General features: G+C 36.8%; 1 long non-coding RNA gene across 1 annotated transcript; it reads left to right on the top strand.

Annotated features, from left to right (window-relative positions):
• Positions 1-1057: 1057 nt before the first annotated feature.
• On the top strand, positions 1058-16891 carry LOC131152744 (uncharacterized). Its single transcript, XR_009136093.1, has 2 exons — positions 1058-1249; positions 16688-16891. It is a non-coding gene; the product is annotated as an uncharacterized LOC131152744 (long non-coding RNA).
• Positions 16892-18836: the final 1945 nt, after the last annotated feature.

Here is an 18836-nt window from a genome sequence, read left to right as displayed (position 1 = left end):
AGGTTGTAGGTCAGCCCTGTGATAATTTGACCTGGTTTGTATAGGTGTCGCTCCACCCGTTCAGGTGAGCAAGTTAGTGTGATAATCCTTGTGCTGGTTAGCCAAGGCGGGGACGTAGGCAGTTGGTCAAACCTCGATAACATATGTGTGTGTCACCCTTTATTTATTACTTTCTGGTGCTTGTGCGATTAATTAAACTGCCTCATTTAATTTCTTATATATTTATATTATTCGCATTAGATTGATCATAGGATTATGAACATACTGCTATTAGGAGGAATACCTAGGGGTTAAATTTTAAAAATACCAATTCACCCCCCCTCTTGGGATCACGGTAAAGCTAACAGTATACTTTAACCATTAATTAATTATATCTTCAGAAGAAAGAAGAAGAAGAAGAAGGGAAATGATAGTTAGGAAAGAAGAAATTGAGGTTGCAAGGATGGTACAACCACACATCTTTCTAAATTCTGGGCACTCAGGCTGAGATAGTGAAATTGGAGCCTTTTCCTATAATAAGCATATAATGACTACTACGTGGCTTATTCCTATTGAAGATTGGTCATTGTACTTAATAAGTGTTGATAAGAAGTATTAGATTAGAGAAGCCCCAAAAATTATAAGTGACATTTGATTGTATTTAAATAAGCATTATTATTAGTTTTAAACAAAATTTCAATTTCAATTATTACGATTTTTAGTTAATAATTTCAATAATAATTATTTTTAATTAATATTTAAATATTTTCTGCTAAATAAAATAATATAAGATTTTTCTTTTTAATTAAAAATAATCTTATTATTAGTGTATATTTGTATGATTGTTATATTAATTTATGATAAAAATAATATTTTAAATTAAATTAAAAAATTTAATTTATTTTCTATGTGTAAATTTAAATTATTACATGATTCTTTATTCAATAAGGAAAACACAAAAAATTGAAACAACATATGTTACAAATTACAGTTAAAAAGATTTTTGAAAATAGAATATGTAGAATTATTAATAAAATAAAATAAAATCTATATTAAATCTCGTTCCTTGAGCAAATTTAGTCAGATAACATTAGGGTCAATTTTTGACTTCATGTCCATCGGCGTCGTTGTCGCTTCGGCAGCTCCGTCCTGCCCTAGTCCCTGAGGAACGCAGCAATAATGGTGGATAATCGGCAGATCCTCGGCTCAAATTCTTCATTCCTTCTGCTAAAAGTTTTTTACTCTCCATCAACACGGCGCTCTGGTGTGGGTATGCCGCCTCCTTCCCATTTTGAATTTGTAACCTCCATTTATGATCTTGTTATTTTTGTCTTTTAATTTTATTTGCGTTTGATCTGCCGAAAATTTTTTAGCAAAGAAAACGATTTGCATCTCAGTTCTTTCCCTAATTATTCATAGCTCAGAGTAATCTATGTAGTTTCAATGTACAAAAAAGTTGCTGCCTTGATCATTTTCGTTGATGCAGCAAAAGATTCTGCAACTTGCTAGATTTTTATTAGAATATCGTTTTCGTTCCTCTTATCTTATACAGTAGTTGATGTCAAACAATAACAACGAAGAAAAGGACTTGCGGGCCAGTTGAAGGTTATGGATTTGAAACTTCAGAACTTGCCTATTTAGTAAATTTCACCAATATGGCTAATTGGAGTACTTGGAACGACTGGTTGGAATGAGATATTTGGTGAAAGAAATATGTGGATGTGAATGTGAAATGACGGATGATGCGAAGATGCCATATAGTTCATAATGTGGTCCCGCACTCCAAATTCACGGACTGAATGGGCAGCTATGCACAAGTATATCGCTTGTTTCTTTTTTTTTTTGGGATTACACACCAGGTATCCACGTGTCCGTTTTACGGTCCACGTGACTAATCCCGCGTCCCTTGAAATTGATCCCACAACTCTAAAGAGAGGGTAAATTCAGGAGTTCAGGGACGGAAACGAATCTAGGAGGGTTTAAACACTTGACCTCATGAGAGACACTCCTGCAGTCCGTACTACCATCTAAACCACACCCCGAGGATTAGTATGTTACTCATTTCTTTCATTCTATCTTTCTGGTTAAAGAAAATAAAAAATATAACATAAGTTAATGAACATAAGTTTTATTTCGCATGTCATTAAGAGTTGATTTTTATTTTTTTTTATAAAAATAATCATTCTTGAGCGATATTTGATTTTTAATAGGATTCAGACAATATTCCTTATTGTTTCCTCTTTGGTTTTCTTTTGTTTTTTTTTTAACTAAATCTTTGATCCCAGTGGAGTCCAAAGTTTTTTTCTACCGTAGGCACCAATCACATCCTCTCAGTTCTTCAAAGATTGGGAGACTACAATCTCCAGCGGCAGTACCTTCAGATCGGGTTTCTTCAGTTCTGCAAATTCCACCAATCTCTATACTGGAACCTATTACAATCAGGTTTCAGTAATCATTTCTTATGGGTAAGTAACGAAGATAAACCTTTAGGATTCTTCTAGAATTCTGAATGTTTGTGAAGGTCGTTGTCTTGTGGTTTTGGATGGAAATTGAGAGGTTATTTCGTTATCAAATGGTACAAACTCTGGTAATAATTCAATTGTACGGCCTTTTTAGACACTGGAAACCTTGTTTTGATGTTGGTATCCAACTTGTCCTTGCGAAACAAGAAATCATGGGGAAGGTAACAGCTAACATCCTAGAAAAGCCCTATGGATCCATCCACAGGTGTAGACACTCCATTTTGGCGCATTAGCAAAATGTTGAATCACATTCTCATTGTGTTCGAAGGAGGCCAGCATGGATGTTGGATTATGAGGTAACCGGAATTGATCAATTTGAAGACCGAATCACTCCTTTTGCTCTATTTTCAAATTGTGATCCTACAATGTTTGAAAGTGCTGTCAAAGAATCAAAATGACGGAAGGCTATGGATGCTGAAACTGCAGTCATCGAAAAGAATGACACTTAGGAGTTATCTGATCTTCCAGAAGGGCACAAAACAATTGGCGTGAAGTGGGTTTACAAGACAAAGCTGAAGGAGAATGGTGAAGTAGACAAGTACAAGGTACGCTTGGTGGCCAAGGGCTACAAGCAAGAGTGCGGTGTTGATTATAAAGAATTCTTTGCTCTAGTTGCAAGACATGATGCAATCAAATTGGTGATCGCATTAGCAGCTCAGAACTCATGGCCTATCTTTCAGCTGGACATGAAGTCGGCATTCCTCCATGGAAATTTGACAGAACTAGTATTTATCAATCAACCTCCTAGTTATGTGAAACTTGGAAATGAGCATAAGGTGTATAGACTAGAGAGGACTTTGTATGGATTAAAACAAACCCCACGAGCTTGATATAATCGTATATAAACTTATTTTTTGAAGGAAGGATTTCAAAAATGTCCTTATGAACATACACTTTTCATAAAAGTTGAGGATGGAGGGAAAATGCTCATTGTTTGCTTATATGTAGATGATCTAATCTATACTAAAAGTAATACAAGCATGTTTGGAAGTTTTAAGAAATCCATGATGGCTGAATTTGAAATGTCTAATCTTGGCATGATGCATTACTTTCTTGGCATAGAAGTGTTGCAGTCTTCTACCGGCATTCTTATTTCTCAGAAGAAGTATGTGGGAAAAATCTTGGACAGGTTTCAGACGAAGGAATGTAATCCTATGAATACACCATCTGAGTTTGGTTTGAAGCTAAACAAAGATGATGGAGGAAAGGAGGTTAACAGTATTCTGTAAAAGCAAATTATGGGGAGCCTAATGTACTTGCAACAAGGACGGATATAATGCATGCTGTAAGTGTCATTAGTAGATACATGAAGTGTCAAATAGAGATTCATCTTTTGGCTGCAAAAAGAATTCTTAGGTACTTGAGAGGTACTAAGGGGTTTGAGTTGTTCTTCAAAAAGGGAGAAAAGTCAGATTTGTTTAGCTTTACAGATAGTGATTATGCAGGATATTCTGATGATCGTAAAAGCACATCTTGGTATGTTTTCATGTTGGGAACAGGAGTTGTTTCATGGTCATCAAAGAAGCAGCCAATCGTCACATTGTCAACCATTGAAGTTGAATTTGTTGCAGCAATAGCTTGTTCTTGTCAAGCTATTTGGTTGAAAAAGATTCTTGAAGAGATGTAGTTCAAAGAAGATGGGCCTACTCTCATTTACTATGACAATAGTTCAGCAATATAGCTCTCAAAGAATCTTGTTCTACATGGTCAAAGCAAGCATATAGATGTGAAGTATCATTTCTTGAGAGATCTCACAAATGATGGAGTTATTAATTTGGTTTACTACAAAAGTGAAGACCAAATTGCTGATATTCTAACAAAGCCTCTCAAATTTCCAGTATTTTAGAAGTTTAGGGAGTTACTTGGTGTTTGCAGTTCAAAGGACTTTATCTGAGGGATGACGCTATAAAGTTTAAGTCTTATTAAACTGATGTAATGTATGGAACATTAGTTTAAAGGAGAGTTTGTTGAAAAAATTAATAGCAGCAAATGTGTTTTATTTTCTGCCTAGTTTGTAGGAGTTAGTTAACATGATGTTAGTGGTGCCTAGAAGTTGTTTAGCATGATGTTAGTGGTGCCTAAGAGTTGTTATCATGATGTTAGTGGTGCTTATTTTTGTGCTTGTAACCATTTTTTTTTAGCCTATATAATGACCATTTCCTTATCAATGAAGTAGAAGAGTTTTCAATCCAATTTTGTTTCCTCTTGTTTTTAAATTTATTGTTTTCTTCTTCCATTTTACATCAAGATAGGCCCTGAGTTTTGAGCTGCTAATGCAATCACCAATCTGGTTGTGTCATTCCTTTCAACTAGAGCAAAGGCTTCTTTATAATAACACCGCACTCTTACTTATAGCCCTTGGCCACCAAGTGTGTCTTGTACTTGTCTACTTTACCATTCTCCGTCAGCTTTGTCTTGTAAACCCACTTCATGCCAATTGTTTTGTGCTCTTCTGGAAGATCAGATAACTCCCAAGTGTCATCCTTTCGTTGGCTGCAATTTCAACATTCATAGCCTTTCGCCATTTTGATTCTTTGACAACACTTTCAAACACTGTAGGATCAAAATCTGAAAATATAGCAAAATAAGTTATTTGGTCTTCAGATTGATCAATTATGGTTACCTCGTAATCTGACATCCATGCTGGCCTACTTCAAACACGATGAGAACATGATTCAGCTACTGCTTCTGGTGCTGTTGGAGTGACTTCAGAGGCTGCAGGAGTTTCATTTTGAGGATTCTCAAATGCATCAGTTGCTGGACCAAGGTGTTTCTGTGGCTGGTTTGCTTCATCACCATCTTCTCCATCAAAACTAGTTGGAATTGGATCTCAAACTTCATTTTTGCTCCATTCCCAGATATGATCTTCATAAAAAACAAAGTCTCAACTGATAAGTATTTTCTTAGTGTTAATATTATAAAGTTTCTAAGCTTTTGACTGATCACTAATACCAAGAAAAATACATTTTTCTCCCTTGTCATCCACTTCTTCCTCTTTTGATTTGGAATATGGGCATATGCAACACAACCAAAAATTCTGAAGTGATCAACAGCTAGTTTCCGTCCGCTCCATGCTTTCTCTAGTGTCTTATTTTGAACAGCAAGTGTGGGACTTTTATTCAATATATGAATGCTCTAGTTAACTGCTTCAGGCCACAAGCTCTTCGGAATACAGCTCCATATTAAAAGACTTATCACCATATTTAGAATAATACGATTCTTCCTTTTACAAACGTCATTTTGTTGGGGCGTATAAATTGCTGTAAGCTACCTCTTGATTCCATGAGTCTTACAGAAAGTTGCAAATTCATGCGAGTTATATTCTCCATCACGATCTATGTGAAGAATTTTTATGGGACTGCCAACTTCTTTCTCAACCAGCACTTTATAGCTTTTAAAGGCTAGAAAGACTTCAGACTTCTCTTGCAAAAAATAAACCCAGCTTTTACTACTAAAATCATCAATGAAAGTAAGTATATACCTCTTACCTCCATTAGAGCATGGAGTTATTGGCCCGCAAATGTCAGAATGAACAAGCTCCAGTGTAGTCTTTGCCCTCCATGATTTCCCTTGTGGGAATTTATTACAATGTTGTTTGCTAACAACGCATTCTTCACAAACTTTAGAAGGAGCTATAATTTGAGGAAGACCTGTCACCATATTCTTTTGTTGTAAAGTCTTCAACCCACCAAAGCTAAGATGCCTATAGCAAAAATGCCATAACCATTCCTTCTCTCCCAATCGTACAAAAAGACTTAAGTGAGCGGTGTCATGGAGATACAATGGAAACATTCGATTGGCTGTCATGTTGACTTTAGATATCAAGCCCAACTTCTCATCTTCAATTCTGCAGACTCCACTTTTTATCGAGATTCCATATCCTTTTTCTTGTAGCTAACCAACACTGAGTAAGTTTGTTCTCAAATCAGGAACAAAAGGAACGTTAGAAATAGTTTGAATAGAATTTTTGTTGGTTTGAATTGCTACCTTTCCCTTTCCCATAACAAAGATTGTAGAGCCATCACCGAACTTCACAACATCACGAAAAGCTTCATCCAATTCAAAAAATACATACTTCTCTCCACTCATATGGTTGCTGCAGCCAGTGTTTAAGTACCACAAGAATTTCTTGTGGGTTTCCTCCTTCATGTGACAAGCCATCAACAAAGACACTTCTTCTTCTTTCTAAGCAAAATTAGACTGCTTTCCACCTTCTCTCCTTAGATTAGTACGACACTCTGACTTGTAGTGGCCAAACTTGTGACACCTGTAGCATTCAACTCTTGATTTGTCTACTGACTTTGACTTGGAAGGTATTAAATGATTGTTGTGTTGTCATGGCCTTTTCCTCTCCCTTAAGAATCAGAATCTTCAGATTTCTGATTGGAGTGTCTACCATCATTGCCACCTCTGCCTCTGCCTCTTCCTCATCCATGACCTTCTCCTTTTGATGCCGAGGCTTGTAATGCTTGCTCCTCCTTGTTTTGCTGATTCATTTTCTGCTCATGAACCAACAAAGAACTCTACAATTCATCAATTGACATGCTGTCAATGTCTTTAGATTCCTCAATCAAACAAACAACATAGTTGAATTTTTTTGTCATCGAACGAAGAATCTTCTCAATGATAGTGAGATCTTTCATTTGGTCGCCATGGATTCTCATCTTATTTGCAATTGACATCGTCTTGGAGAAGTAATCTATCACCGATTCTCCATACTACATGTGTAAAGTTTCGAAATCACCTCGAAGTGCTTGCAGTTGTGCTCTCTTTGCCTTTGCTGTGCCCTCATCTTCTTCTTCATAGAGTCCCAGATTTGCTTGGAAGTTTCTTTACGAAGAATGATTTCTAGGATGAAACGATCAATTGCCTGGAAGAGATAATTCTTTGCATTGAGATCCTTCAACTTCTTCCCTACAAGTTCCACCATCTGTGCATCTGTCAGCACAACACCTGTTGCTGGTTCTGCTACTCTAGAAACAACAACTGTCCAATATTCTTTGGACCTCAAAAATTTTTCCATGAGCATGCTCCAATGGTTATATTGACCATCAAAGCATGGAATGGCTAGCTGTACAAAAGTTTCAGAAGCCATTGTGGAACTCTAACTTGGCTATGATACCACTAATGTAAAATGGAACAATAAAACGATAAATTTAAAAACATGGGGAAACAAAGTTGGATTGAAAATTCTACTACTTCATTGATAAGGAAATGGCGATTATGTTGGCTAAAAATGAAAGGTTACAAGCACAAAACTAGACACCACTAACATCATGCTAAACAACTCCTAGACATCACTAACATCATGCTAAACAACTTCTAGGCACCACTAACATCATGCTAGACGTGAAGTTGGCATTCCTCCATGGAGATTTGAAGGATCTGGTATTTATCAATCAACGTCCTGGTTATGTGAAATCTGGAAATGAGCATAAAGTGTATAGACTAAAAAGGCTCTATATGGATTAAAACCCCATGAGCTTGGTATTATTATATAGAAACTTATTTTTTGAAGGAAGGATTTCAAAAATGTCCTTATGAACATACACTTTTCATAAAAGTTGAGGATGGAGGGAAAATGCTCATTGTTTGCTTATATGTAGATGATCTAATCTATACTGGAAGTAATACAACCATGTTTAAGAAATCCATGATGACTGAATTTGAAATGTCTGATCTTGGCATGATGCATTACTTTCTTGGCAGAAATATGTGGGAAAAATCTTGGACAAGTTTTAGATGAAGGATTGTAATCCTGTGAATACACCATCTCAGTTTGGTTTGAAGCTAAACAAAGATGATGGAGGAAAGAAGGTTAACAGTACTCTTTACAAGCAAATTATAGGGAGCTTAATGTATCTGACTGCAACAAGACCTGATATAATGCATACTATAAGTGTCATTAGTAGATACATGGAGTGTCCAACAGAGATTCATCTTTTGGTTGCAGAAAGAATTCTTAGGTACTTGTAAGGTGCTAAGGAGTTTGAGTTGTTCTTCAAAAAGGGAGAAAAGTCAGATTTGTTTGGCTTTACAGATAGTAATTATCCAGGAGATTCTTATGATCGTAAAAGTACATTTGATATGTTTTCATGTTGGGAACAGGAGCTGTTTCATGGTCATCAAAGAAGCAGCCAATCGTCACATTGTTAACCACTGAAGCTGAATTTGTTGCAGCAATAGCTTGTGCTTGTCAAGCTATTTGGCTGAAGAAGATTCTTGAAGAGCTGCAGTTCAAAGAAGATGAGCCTACTCTCATTTACTGTGGCAACAATTCAGCAATAAAGCTCTCAAAGAATCTTGTTTTACATGGTCGAAGAAAGCATATAGATGTGATCATTTCTCGAGAGATCTCACAAATGATGGAGTTATTAATCTGGTTTACTGCATAAGTGAAGACCAGATTGCTGATATTTTGACAAAGCCTCTCAAATTTCCAGCATTTTAGAAGCTCAGAGAGTTACTTGGTGTTTGCAGTTCAAAGGACTTTATCTGAGGGATGACGTTTTAAAGTTTAAGCCTTATTAAACTGATGTTATGTATGGAACATTAGTTTAAGGGAGAGTTTGTTGAATAAATTAATAGCAGCAAATGTGTTTTATTTTTTGCCTAGTTTGTAGGAGTTAGTTAGCATGATATTAGTGGTGCCTAAAAGTTGTTAAGCATGATGTTAGTGGTGCCTAGGAGTATTTAGCATGATGTTAGTGGTAGCATGATGTTAGTGGTGCCTATTTTTGTGCTTGTAACCGTTTGTTTTTAGCCTATATAATGGTCATTTTCTTACCAATGAAGTAGTGGAGTTTTTAATCTAACTTTGTTTCCCCTTGTTTTAAATTTATCGTTTTCTTCTTTCATTTTACATCATTCTCTGCCAGATTCATTCATAGATTCATAGATGTACGAGGCAAGTAATATTTTGTTAGATGAAGAGCCTAATTGAGAAATTTTAGACTTTGGCATCGCTAGGATGCTTGGAGGCAATCAAGGTCAAGGCAATAAGATGAGGGTTTCAGGACCTAGTAAGTAACCACTTCTTGTAGATTTGCTTCATTCTGTTAGCCCATGTTCATCAATGAGAAAGCAAACTAAATAGTATAATTTTTATTATTCGCTTTCCAGTGCTTCTGATCTGTATATGAAATGATGAATATAGTGGGGGTATATGTCTCCTCAGTCCTGAATATGCAATGGGAGGCACTTTTCTAAGAAATCTGATGTCGTCAGCCTTGGCATCCTTGTATTAGAGATTATGAATGGAAGAAGACCTGCTGACTTTGACAATGATGTGCAGTCTTTGAACCGTAGAGGACTGGTAAGTTTGATTGTTCTATTGCCTCTTGTAATCTATGGTTACATTTATTTCTTAGTAGCAATGGAGCTTTTTTTTTTTTTTTTTGAATTATGCACCAGGTTTCCACGTGTCCGTTTTACGGTTCACGTGATTAATCCTGCGCCCCTTGAAGTCGACCCTATAACTCTAAAGGGAGGTAAATTTCAGGAATCCAGGGGCGGAAACGAACCCGGGAGGGTTTGAACACTTGACCTCGTGAGAAGCACCCCTGCAACCCGCACTACCACCTGAACCACACCCTAGGGGTCAGCAATAGAGCTTTTTTGTTTTTTTTGGATATCATCGGGTGTCCACGTCCATTTTACGGTTTGTGACTAATCCCACGCCTCGTGATACTGGCCCCACAACACCATGAGTATGTAAATTTAGGAGCCCAGAGGAAGACTCGAACCTGGGAGGCGCAAAGTCTGACCTCGTGAGAGGCATTCCCAGAGGACGAGCTTACCACTTGAACCACGCCCTGGGGGCTAGCAATGGAGCTTATTTATACATATAGAAAGGGGATTTCCACTCTTTTGGTGTTTATTTATTTATTTATTTATTTTAAATGGAAGCTAATGACAATATCTACAGGACAATATTAATTATCTCATGACTAATTCATAACTAATTGCTAATTTGTAATCATCTATAACTCTTTGTTGTCTACCTCTTAACATCCTAAAGTATTCTTATCCAAATTCTAAGTTTCAATAAAAAATTTATGGTCACTTGATTACATTTGTCCAACAGCATACAATAATTCAAGAGGACTAGAGATTGATTGTTGACTTAAAAGAAGAATTTAATTAAATTATAAAATTTACAAAATAAAAAGGTGTAGATTTGCTTAATTTTTTTAGGAAAAATAAAATGTGAAATGTTACATGTGCCTTTTTCGTATGCTTGATGGCGGGTAATTTTGAATTTCCAATATTTCATTCTATTGGTTGATTACATAGTCCTTTTCCAAGATTCTGTCTAGATTAAAGAATTTGTAGTAGAAGGAAAGGAGAAAATAAGAATGAAAATAGAATTTCATTCTTATTAAATACAGAATGAAAATTGACAATTTGAGATGCGGGTATTGTTTGGCAAGAATCTGTGTAAGAATTTTCCGCTATTTGTCAATGTGATTTTCGAAAAACAACGTTTGGTTCAATGGTTGGATTTAATTTGGTTTAGTCCATGGTTAAAAGACCCATTGTAGGAATTGAACAAGGGAAGATAACTATTTGTGTTCTTTTTTGGCCATGTATTTTGTTTTTTTCAAAATGATTTGTTATCAAATGGAAACACTTGGAAATGGGAAATTAATTATATATGCGTCAAAACGGATAATATTGAGAATAAAAATAATGGGCTGGTGACCAATATTTATAGCATTTTCTAAATCATGGCGACCAATATATTTTCACCAGCCCATTATTTTTATTTTATATATATATATATATATATATATATATATATTTATAGCATTTTCTAAATCATGGCGACCAATATATTTTCACCAGCCCATTATTTTTATTGTAAGAACTTTTAAAATCAAAATAAGAATGACTGATCATTGGAAATCTATAGCTATTCATAATAAGAATCTGCTTATCCTCAATGATACAAGAATTAGGTTTACTTATATATATATATAAAAAATGTCTAGGCCTTTCAAAGATTTTTTTATGCTCTCTTAGAATTTTAAAGAGAACTTACTCAACCACACATGAGGAATGCAACAGATGAGAGAATATTCTCAGTAAACATGTGTCATTTGATCCATAAATTGTGGAAAGCTGTTATTTGAATTTTGTGTTTATATAAGTTTGTATTTTGGCTCAATACATTGTGTAAGAAAATTCTGAATCAATGTAGATTCTTTGAGGCACTTTGTCAAACACTTGCTTTGCATTTTGTTATTTCTCCAATTGACCAGACACCAGACCATTGTGTCAAGTGTACTACAAACCTAGACATACCACCCTCTTTTGCTACCATAGATTTAATCAGAGTTATCAAGCACCAGCTCCATCTTCTTTGACAGCCATTTTTACGTTCGTGCCTATACCAGCACCTTAGTACAATGCTTGGTTCCTAGATACGGATGCTACTAATCACTTCACAACAGACTTCAACAACCTCCATTTGGACTCTTCTTCTTATCAAGGATCTAACCAAGTCAGTATTGGAGATGGTTCATCATTGTCAATTCAACACATGGGTTTAGCTCATCTTCGCTCCTCAATTGGCGATTTTCTTCTTTATCATATTCTTCATGTTCCTTCCATTGCTAAAAACTTACTCTCCGTTCGTCAATTCTGTCTTGATAATTCTGTTTACTTTGAATTTCACTCCAATTGTTTCTTTGTGAAGGATTTACACAACTAAAAGCACCATTGAAAATGGCTTGTATGTCCTGCCTCATGATGCCACGACCTCAACCCCTGCTCCTCCTCAAGCCTTCCTTGGTGAAACAACAAGCTCTCAAACATGGCATATGCGTCTTGGTTATCCCTAAAAAAAGATTACCTCTCTCACAACCCATCGGTTTCAACTCCTTGTGACTACTCCCAACACTGATCACTCGTGTGCATCATGTTTGCAATCTAAACCACATGCCTTACCTCACCCTTTATCGGCTTCTAGATCTACGAAATTGTTTGCATTACTTTTTCTTGATGTTTGGGGCCCTCCTCGTGTTATCCACAACTGAGTGTCGGTTATACTTATCCATTGTAGATGATTTTACCAAATTCATATGGTTATTTCCACTTCAATCAAAATATGATGTGTCTAATTTTTTCTTAGCCTTTTTATGTTATGTTAGTAATTATTTTTCAATAGATGTCTTGGCCGTGCAATCTGATTAGGGAGGGGAATTTTTCCCTCTTCAAAAATTACTTCAATCACATGGCATTGTTCATCACATTACATGTCCTTGTTCTTATGCCCAAAATGGAAGTGTAGAACGCTGTCAACGCCATATTGTTGAGACTGGCCTCTCACTTTTAACATAGGCATCAATGCCATCTCAATATTGGTCCGAGGAATTTCAAACAGTTGTATTTCTCATTAATCGAATGCCCACTCCAATTCTCAATCATAACTCACCTTTTCAAACTCTCTTTTGTCAACCACCTGATTACAAGTTCCTTCGCACATTTGGCTCGGCCTGTTGGCCCAACTTAAGGCCTTTCAACCGTCATAAAATGGATTTGCGATCCAAACTCTGTGTGTTTATGGGCTACAGTCCATACCACAAAGGCTATCATTGCCTTCATGTTTTGTCAAGCCATGTCTATGTCTCCCGAGATGTGCAATTCAATAAGGCCCATTTCCCCTTTGCTTCGCCCTGACCAGCTACTATTTCACAAACTGCCTATTCGAGCCTTCACATTCCTTCTTGGTCCACATCCACATGACCCATCTCCCCTCAATTGCCCATACCATGTGCTATGTCTTCTTTCAATCCCTCACATCCCGAGTCTAGCCCACCTACACCTACCCACTTCTCGTCAACTCCTTCCACCTCGTCACATTCACCCACTCAAATTTCAGAGTCTTTGACTTCATCTTCTAGGTCTGGGTCTTCATCGCCTCGCCATGATCGCTCATCTTCTACTGCCCCAACGTAGAATAATCACCCCATGGTTACCTGGTCTAAGTTAAATACTCACTGTCCCCTTACTTGCATAGATGGCACAACCCCTTGGCCCTTTAGTAAACCCTCCCTTGCTCTTACCACCTCCACAATTCTAGAAGAACCACAATCTTACACTGAAGCTTCCAAATGTCATGAATGGTGTGAAGCCATGAAAATTAAATTTCAAGCCTTGTTACAAAATCATACTTGAGATCTAGTCCCTCATTCATCTTCCTTCAATGTTTTGGGACCCAAGCGGATCCTCAAAACAAAAAGAAAGGCTGATGGTTCCTTGGAAGGGCGCAAGGCTCACCTTGTAGCCAAAGGTTTCCATCAGCAAGGAGGCCTAAACTACAATGAAACTTTTCCCCTGTTGTCAAACCAGTTACTATTCGGATTCTGCCCTCACTTGCTATTTCCTCAAACCGGTCGTTACATCAACTGGACACAAAAAAATGCCTTTTTACATGGTGATCTAGAGGAGGCCGTGTATATGCAACAACCACAAGGTTTTGTAAATCCTGACTTCCCCATTTATCTATGCAAATTGAAAACAGAAATTTCGGATCAAATTCTGCAATTGATTGAGATTTGAGAGAGAGAGAGAGAGAGAGAGAGAGAGAGAGAGAGAGAGAGAGAGAGAGAGAGAGAGAGAGAGAGAACGGGAGAGGAAGAAGGGAGGTTGATAAACAAAGTGAGATGACAAAAACCCAAGTTGCTTTCTTGCTCCCTCTCTTTCTTTCTTATCATTCATTTAATATAAAGCTATGAAACGGTATATGTGTGGCATGAACATTATTTTATGTGAAGTGAATCATGATATGAATGATTTTACGAGTAAAACATGTTTTCAGGTATTATGAAAAGATGAGTTATGTTGTGATGATTTTGACGAATATATGATAAATGATTTATTTTCAGAGCATATATATATATATATATATATATATATATATATATATATATATATATATATATATACCTGAAATGATGTTGGCGCGAGGCCATGTGTTTTATGTTATCGGCACGAGGGCATATTTATGTTTTGGCGCGAGGCCATATTTATGTTATCGGCGTGAGGCTGTACTTACGATTTTTGGCACGAGGCCAAATTTACTATGATTTCGGCATAAGGCCGTATGTATGATTTTGGGGCGAGGCCGTATTTATAAAATGTTCGGCACGAGGCCGTGTTTACGAAATTATGTACCATATGTTATCAGAACCCGGATGTTAGTTTAGTTCAGTTCAGGAGCTCGGTACCGTAGTTATATTGTAGATCAAATATCTACGTCAGATTAGTGCTAACCATCCCACGAGGAGATGAGAGATGGATAGTCGATGTAGCTTTCAGTAGAGTGTGGACGTCCACCTGGCAGTCCGGACTAGGGTGTGGCGGGCCCATCGTACTTACAGACATATTTGATTCGGCAGTGGTCTGCCAGCCATTGTCGGGTCCCGCCTTCGGGCTGCACAACCTGTCATGGGGGGTAATACATGACATTAGCTAGCTATTCGTCCTGGGTATGTTTTCAGTACTATTCATCTATAACAGATGTTTTATGTATGATATAACTTATTAGAAAATATGGAAGCATATGATTATTCAGTATGATATGATAAATTTTATAAAATATGAAATGCACTGTATATGTATAATTGCCTTAAATGTTCATGTTGCCACAGAGCTGTATTTAGTTTATTTTCCCTTACTGAGAAGTGTCTCACCCCCAAACTTAATTAATTTTTTAGGAGCCCCTAAGAGACCGGCGGGTCAAGGCCGCCATTAAGCTAGTAAGCTTACCCTATGAAAAGGGTAAGATTTTGTAATAGGGTCTGAGTTATTTTGTGTTCGACCCTAGAGATATTTTGATGTATATGAGAATGTATAGAAGTACAATTTTATAATGTTATAGAAAGCTATGGTATTATGCTTTATGGATGGATGTTCGGATTTTATGTTTACTGCTGCGTAGAATTCCGCTGTGTTTGACAGGTATCCCCGTTACCCACGGGTTCGGGTTGACCATTTTATCTATTATGTGACATTTTATATTTTGAAATTGAGGGACGTTACACGGTAAGGATTGTGTAAAGGTTGGGGTTAGCCTTGTGAATTTGACCTAGGGTCTTCTCCGCCCCGCAAGGAGAATTTGTAAAGGTTGAGATCAGTTTTGTGCTAATTGACCTGGTTGTAATTGGTGCCGCTCCACCCGTTAAGTGAGCATTAGTGGATCCCTCAGGCTTGCGAGCTAGAGGTGGAGACGTAGGCACAGTTGGCCAAACCCTGATAACATATCTTGTGTCGACTCTCTGTTTCCCTATACTCTTTATATTTCTGCAATTTAATTTATGCACATGTATGTTTATATTTGAATTTTTATATGAATGTTGTGCATGTTTTAAATAATTTGAATTGATTGGGAAATATTGAGTCTACAGCATCTGTTTTATATGTCTGCTCAGTATTATTTTGTTGGGGTATTGGTATGTGCTTAGACAGACCCTAGGTTGAGTAATACTTTTGTTAGATTAGTTGAACTTAGGAGATAATTTTTAAATACCCAATTCACCCCCTCTTGGGAATACACCAAAACTAACATAGGTGAAGCAAATTTATGATTTGAAAAGTTTAGGAAACGTCCCAAAACCCACGTAAGTGAGTTATTTTGAAGTTTTTGTGTTAAATATAGTTATTTAAAGCCTAGGAAACATTAAATGAGTATTTTTCTAAGATTTGAGTAAGTTAAGATTTTTTGGAATACAGGGTCTCATGTTTGTTCGATTTTAGGTAGAATCCTGAGGAGCAAGTAAGGGGAAATACTTTAAAACAATATTTTTATTAATTTTAAATATGCTAATTTTGGGTATAAATTCTATATATATTTAGGTATAATTTTATGAACAGTGCAGGTATTCTAAATATTGTTTTCGATTAAATATTATATTGAAAAAATCGTGTGGTATGAAAACAACTTTGACAATCAAATGGTTGCGAATACTGCAGAATTATGTTTTATTGTGTGTTTGCAATTGGGAGACATAGAAGTCAACAATGTTGTGATTATGAATGTGTTTTCTTGGCTGCTATTGATAGTGAAATGCAATTGTATGTATATTTTGTAATTATATTAAACACTTCAGCCATACACTGTTGTAACTTATTTCTTCATTACTGGGAGGTATCTCACCCCGTCGATTATTTAATCTTTTCAGGTCTTCTAGATGATCGAGCTTAGATAGCTCCAAGGCGAGGTTAGTTTTTGTGAGTGGATACTAGAATGGATATGTGTTTAGTTTTATGTTTAATATATTTTGTCCTAGTTATGTAATATAAAGACTAGATGTACCTTTTTATGGGTTTGCATATGTAAATATAGAACTTTGGTATTTTTTTAGGTTATTTAATTAATTCTACTACGTGAATGGTATCAGAGATGCATGATTGGTCTTACAACACTTCGGACCCCACGTAGCGGGTCTAAGGCATTATAGTTGGTATCAGAGCATAATAGTCTCACAGGCTTTAGGAGAATTAACATCAGAGTATAGGTTTGAGTTGGATAAGGGTAGGAATGGGTAGATTAGGGTGTTAACAAGAGTTTGAATTTGTTTCATAGCCTGGAGGTAGACATTCTTTGAAGGACTTCTGTGATTTTCTAAATCAGTCAACGGTTTTAGAAAACCACGGTAAATCCATCGACGGTGATGTTTCCAAGCGGAGAAACTGAAATTTGGAATTCGAATTTGAAGGTTAAAATGATTGTGGATAATTGAATATCGGATGTTTAATTTAGGATTTTAATATTAAAATGATTTCTTATTTTATGATTTTTGTCTGTTATATTAAGATGTAGAGATATTAAACTTACCTTTGTTATATATATATTCAGGGATGGATCCTAGAGGCAAAGGAGTTGATAAAGGAGGAGGAAGCGAGTTAGGAGCTTCCAGCAGGGATGAGATTGACATCTCTTGACTGTTGCGAGGAATAGCTCGTTGGGTTAGGGAAGAAATGAGACGGGACTTCAGGGGATCAAGCTACGCACCAGTGAATCAGGGTTGCACGATTGATCAATTCACTCGTCTGAAACCCTCATCTTTTGAGGGTGGTACTAACCCGATCAAGGCTAAAACGTGGATACAAGAGATGGAGAAGATAATGGCAGTGTTGAACTACACCGAGGAACAAAAGGTTCTTTTCGGCACTTTCAAGCTGGATGGAAAAGCTGAACGGTGGTGGCACGCAGTGAAGCTACTGGAAGAACAGCGAGTAGTACCTATAGCAATGACCTAGGGTTGTTTCGAGAAGGTCTTCTACGGCTGATACTTTCTTGCCACCACAGGAATGCTAAGGTGGAAGAATTTTTCAACCTGACTCAAGGGCGTCTCACTGTTCAGAAGTATGCTACTAGGTTCCTAGAACTATCTCGCTTTGCACCTTCCATGGTTCTAGATGAATAACAAAATGCGAGATGATTTGAAAGAGGTCTAAATCAAAGGATTCATGAACATATGGTGTGTTTGCAGATTCAGGATTTTGCAGAATTGGTGGAAAAAGCCAATGTTGCAAAGTCGAGTCTATAGAGAGGTGCGGAGGTGTCAGAACGAAGGAAAAGGCATGTGTCTCCTTGCTCCCAAGAAAATGTCAAACAAGGGTCGTGGAGGGGAGACAAAGATGTTATAGGTCAAGGGTTGGAAAAGAATGATCAAGGATGATAGGGCGATTCATCATACCCCCACTGCCCTAGATGTAACCAGCGACATTAGGGAGAATGTCAAAGTAGGGGTATTGTATGTTATTGATGTGGCAAATATGATCATATAGCCCCGGAATGTCAAGAACCGCCAAACAATGCACCAGCACCGAATCAGAACCAGAAGAACAACCCGGTGCCTCGCGGTGGTGATGCCCTAACACGTGTTTATATGTTGGGTACACCTGAGGAGGACAATGCTAAATGCGCAGGTAATTTGTCTACATTAGCATGAGTTTTAATTTTGTTTGAATTCACATAATTCAATTTTGCATATGTTTGAATTGATTGAAATGTATGAATGTGGTTAGTTAGTCTTTTTTTAGTTGTGAAAATGAGTGATTAATGAATTTTGAGAACGAAATTCTTTTAAGGAGAGGAAAATGTAACGACCTAGAAAATTTTAACTATTTAAAATTATAAGAAAGATAATAAAAGAAAAAAAGGAAATAGAAGAAAGGGAAAATAAATTTTAAAGGGTAATAAGCATACGCTCGTCGATGAACTTGATTTTCTCGTCGACAAGCGATCTTCTAAGCCTCATCACCGAGTATGCATGTCTCGTCGACGAGGGTTTACCAAGAGAGGTTCTCATATTTCTGAATTTT

Source organism: Malania oleifera, chromosome 4, assembly GCF_029873635.1.
Source record: "Malania oleifera isolate guangnan ecotype guangnan chromosome 4, ASM2987363v1, whole genome shotgun sequence".
NCBI classification, from domain to species: Eukaryota; Viridiplantae; Streptophyta; class Magnoliopsida; order Santalales; family Ximeniaceae; genus Malania; species Malania oleifera.
The sequence above is the reverse complement of the archived record's forward strand: the minus strand, read 5'-3'. Positions and strand labels throughout refer to the sequence as shown.